The 5,224-nt window shown below is 35.3% G+C and overlaps 2 non-coding genes across 2 annotated transcripts; both read left to right on the top strand.

Moving 5' to 3' along the window:
• The first annotated feature begins 3,386 nt into the window (after positions 1 to 3,386).
• trnav-uac (transfer RNA valine (anticodon UAC)) lies at positions 3,387 to 3,459 on the top strand. The gene has a single exon. It is a non-coding gene; the product is annotated as a tRNA-Val (tRNA).
• Positions 3,460 to 4,850: 1,391 nt separating this feature from the next.
• Positions 4,851 to 4,923, top strand: trnav-uac (transfer RNA valine (anticodon UAC)). The gene has a single exon. It is a non-coding gene; the product is annotated as a tRNA-Val (tRNA).
• Positions 4,924 to 5,224: the final 301 nt, after the last annotated feature.

Here is a 5,224-nt window from a genome sequence, read left to right on the forward strand (position 1 = left end):
CATTAGACAATTAAAGGAAATTGATAGAAAAACTAGTAAATCACGAAAAGCCTCCGGAAATTATGTAACTAAACCCCCTGATTTTTGCAGACTCCACCCTCAACTCAAATTTGAAAATTGCTAAAAATAAAAAGTGGTAGGAGTAGTTTGGGAGGGGCACTGGGTGATGTATGGGTTTAGGGGTGGGGCAGGAGGGAGAGCTAATAGGGCTGTGCATTGTGCCTCTGATAGCAGGGAGATGGTTGAACGTCAGCAGGGGTGCGGTCATATTGATTAACTGAGCTGCATATTGTAAGTGTCTCACCTGTAGCACAGTTAAACCTGAGAGGGTGCTGCAGAAACAGAAATTATTGTAATAAAAGCGTTTTATAAAGATTAGCAAAGGTTTATAAAATGTAACCATTGAGGAAGCTTCAACCATTGAAGACAACTTGAAAGGAACACATTTCAGCAATTAATGAAAAAATAGGGTTTAGGGTTTAGTAGCTCTTTAAAACAATACGATTCCAGTCCTGAGCAGTTCAGGTTTTTCCTTCATGACACCACTACACACAAAGGCCTTTGTGGCTGGCTGATGGACTGCTATAGATGAAGGGAAATTGTAGAAATGATATCCTGCTTCTTTTAATCTAATGATGTCCCCTCTCCAAGTCTCAAAACCAACTGGACAAAATGTGTTAAAGTGCATTATAGAGGCATGTCTAGCAGTCAAAGGTCTCTCACCAAGAGGTGCACTACTCAAAACTATCTTCTGACATATATACTGTAGGTCCGTAGGGGAAGCACTTTTATTTCCTTTTGGGCAAGACCAGTGTCTAATCCAACCGCACCTTTAATTATTTACATACAGACCGGGATGTGTACAGGTGTTATTCCTTTTGTCTCTTTAAGACACATCACTGCTCTCTGGTTAATTGGCTCTCTTTACACGCTCGTCCCAGTATATACTGGTTTACATTCATTTATTACTCTCTTCTAGGACAGACACCATCCTGCTTACTAACCCAAATACAGCCAGTTTCTGCTAAATATAACACCAGATCTTCCCTTTACATCAAACCTAAAGTCCCTCAAACAAACTCTCTTCATTTCAGTCATGGAAACATGGAAACACACTCCAAAAACAAACTTAAATAACAAACTTAAATTTCAATGACTAATTATATATAATAGACTGCATATATAATTCTAATGGAAATGTAAACTATTCTATTTTGATTGTTGCCCTGTATCTGTTTCTCTGTATACTTTACTTTTATTACCCTCTTTTTACCCTATACTTTAATACTTAGAACACACAGGATAGAAAGCCACAGAGCAGCTATTATTATTATTTGGGTGGTGAGTTATTACTCTCAGCACTGCAATGATTACAAAAGCAAAAGGACATTGAATCCACGTTCATTTTTCCATCTCTAATGCATTGAAACAATGTTGATCTTCAACGTCATAATTGATTTATTTGTGGACATTGATATTACATTGATTTGGCATTGATTTAAAGTTATCACTGCAGACACGTAACAGTATCAGACATCATTCTGATGTAATGTTTTTGTCATCTGATGCCATGACCAACGTTCAACCTGAAATTAACGTCTGTTGAGGTTGGTGGCCAGCAGGGATGGCTTTAGAATTTTTTGCATTAAATTGTGTGCACTATCTAATACACATCTAATACACATACAGACAGTACTAGTCTAGCACCTCTGCTTTAATCTAAACACACTGACCGACTAATGGCAGCAGGGCTAGCCTCTCTTACTCAAGTTTAAACAGAGGACAGTGACTGCAGTCTACAGCAATAACATACTACATTATAAAGGCGTTAGATAATAACAGCATAAAGACTGCGAAGGGTAAGGGTAGATTTTTTTTAGCTTATTAGAGACAAATTTCTGTTTAAAAAAAACAACAAACATGACTTTTTGTTTTCACTTTTAGTGGTGCTGAGGGTGCTTGAGCCCTCCAGTTCTGTTATCCATGGGTGCCACCACCATTAAACTCGAGGTTGTGTTCCCTTTACATTTAATAGTAATTCGTTTGGACCCCTTTTAACACACATTTAACATAAAATATTATGTAGCCCTGTTGAATTCCCCTGTTATATAAATGAGTTTTTTTGTGGAAATTTTTATTAACATTAATTTTTATGCGTACAAAATCTATTTGTGTTTCACTAATTTCTGTTGAGTTGGTTTAAGCATCTTTAATGAGGTATATATATTATCGAGCAAATACACTGCCTGGCCAAAAAAAGTCTCCACCCTGATTTAAGTAAGTAAATGATGTGGGGTTGGTTGATGCCGCAGTTGGTCTGCTGGTTTAGGTTCAGCAACAGTATGTGCTGAAAGAATGGGGTCAGCTGACTACCTGAATATACTGAATATAGACCAGGTTATTCCATCAATGGATTCATTTTTTCTTCCCTCATGGCACGCCACGGGCATATTCCTAGATGACAATGCCAAGATTCATGGGGCTGGAATTGTGAAAGAGTTCAGGATTCAGGAAGCATTAGATCATCATTTTTACACATGGATTGAGAGAGAGTTCACCACAGAGTCCAGATCTTAACCTCATTGAGAATCTTGGGATGTGCTGGAGAAGACTTTGTGCAGCGGTCAGACTCTACCATTATCAATCTTGGTGAAAAATTAGTGCAACGTGGGATTGAAATAAATCTTGTGATATTGCAGAAGTTTATCGAAACAATGCCACACATGAGTGCACCATGCAGCAATCAAAGCTTAAGGTGATCCAACCAAATATTAGCGTGTGTGAACTTTTTTTGGTGGTGACAGGCAGTATGCAATAGTGATTCTGGAGAGCCAAATGAGGTGCATAAAGCGAGAGCTGCTGATTAGGGAGCTGTGATCAGCCATACTCTAAATGGACATTGAATTAAGTCACTTTTGTAGGTGTCATTAAACATGTTTTTATTAAAATGCTTCTACAGTATTTGCCTATACTTTCAGTCATTATTATAATTAATCATGCAGATTTTGTTTCTGCCTCATTTAAACTGATAATAATGATCACAGAATAACTCTAATCCCAATCAGTCCGGCCAACTCGGACACTCCGAATTATCCAGGCCTTAAACAGTTCGGATTTAAAGCCAGTGTGTTCAACTACAGGATACAGGATCAGTTCAGACCTAACAAATACCATCAGGAACTGAACACTGCCTCACTGTGGATCCCTGCCGTGCCTCGTGCAGCTCCAGCGCGGGTGTTTTTGTCCCAATCCAAGCGAATTATTCGGTTTACTGCAAATTACGTTCACATTTAAACCGAATCAAATACAGACAAAGATAATATACAGTATACACACTTCGAAGACACCGTGTTAAAGACCCAACCAGAGACTGAATTGGACCATGTGGTTCCATAGTGTAGTGGTTATCACGTCTGCTTTACACGCAGAAGGTCCTGGGTTCGAGCCCCAGTGGAACCAAGAGTTTTTGAGAATTATTAAAAATCGCGTAGATCTTATAAAAACGAACTTCAGCAGCGCCAGAATATTACCATTCTCCGTTTCAGCTGTTTAGCAGTTCAAACATCTAAAATTAAATAAATCAGTTCCTAAAAGCAGGAGCAGTAATATGAACAGACCATTCCTGATATCAATCAACACTTAATAAAAGTTCACTTTTAGACTGTATTACATCTTTTAAGTTTGATGAAAAATGAAATGAAAAAAACTTTTAAACGACTGTACCTTGTTTGAAAGGCATCATCAGCTAACACTGGAATTCTGACACTAAATGGTCAGTGTAATTATTATTACAGTATATTATTTGTCCCTGTTTGAGGCTAAATGCAAAAAAAAAAAAAGAAAAATGTATGTAAAAACTCATTATTTGTTTTTTTTTTAATGTAGTGCACTTTACAAGAAATAAGTTTTCATATTTTGCTCTTTTTCATGTCTGCACCTCACAACTGGATTTTCAGGAGAAATGAAAAAAAAAATCGTTATTTTCTGTTTTTTCTATTTTGCAAGGATTATAGAATCAGATTAAATCCGTGTTACAACATAAAAAAATTGACAAATCTGAAAATCGAGAGAAGATTCGCCTTTTTTTCTTCGTTCTACCTAATGAAAAAAAAGATTAAGTTTTGGTCAGTGTAACGTTTATCAGTTGAATTTTCCGACCGTTTGAGGCTAAATGTAAAAATAAAAAATTGAGTGTAAAACTTCATTATTCAATGTTTTCCATTTGATATATTAAAGAAGAACTTAGGTTTTCAAATATTTTTTTCAAAATATTTAAAGTTTTCTAATTTAGCTGGATACAGTCAGAAAATTAAACTGCTAAACGTTACACTGACCCAGGAACAGCAGTGAGAACAGATCACGACATATATCAATGAACATTAAATAAAAGTTCATTTTTAGGTTGGATTACATCTTTTAAGGTTGATGATGGAAACAAACAACTTTAAACAACGTTTAATTACTGCAGCATCTTCAGTTAACATTGGAATTCTGACACTGAATCATGAAATATTAATGTATTAAATGTTTGAATTAATATTTTAAAATATTAACTTACTACTTTTATTATATTAGACTTATTACTTTATGTTTTATATAATATATATTTGGTATTTTTGTTGTATATTTGTTCTGTGTAAGAAGGCAGTTGTTAATTAATTAATTTATTTATTTTTTATTATTATTATTATTATTATTATTATTATATATACAAATATTTTTTTATCCGGCAAAATCTTTTTGTGCACAGTTGTAGCTGAGTTTGGGTCTGACTGTGTGAAACACCTGTATCACCTCAGTTATGGTGACCTAGATGGGACAATTGGGATGACACTCTAATGCTGTTACATGGTTCCATAGTGTAGTGGTTATCACGTCTGCTTTACACGCAGAAGGTCCTGGGTTCGAGCCCCAGTGGAACCAGGAGTTTTAGGGAATTATTAAAAAAAATCACTAATTAAAAATATAAAACATCTAAAAATATATAAAACATTATCCATATAAACAGCTCAGAACATATCTGTGAAAATAATAAACATTACAAAAATATACATGGGGCTTATTTCTCTCTATGTCTCAAAGGCTTGATTGCTCAAACATGCTGATTTTCTTTCTAAACAAATTCTCTACATACATGACTAGCTTTAATCAGTTAGAGTTTAATTTTACTGATTTTGTTTTGTTTTAAATGTAAAACAGATTTAGTCCCCTGCTCTAGTGGCCC

The sequence above is a fragment of the Astyanax mexicanus genome, chromosome 10 (genome assembly GCF_023375975.1).
Source record: "Astyanax mexicanus isolate ESR-SI-001 chromosome 10, AstMex3_surface, whole genome shotgun sequence".
In the NCBI taxonomy this organism is placed as follows: domain Eukaryota; kingdom Metazoa; phylum Chordata; class Actinopteri; order Characiformes; family Acestrorhamphidae; genus Astyanax; species Astyanax mexicanus.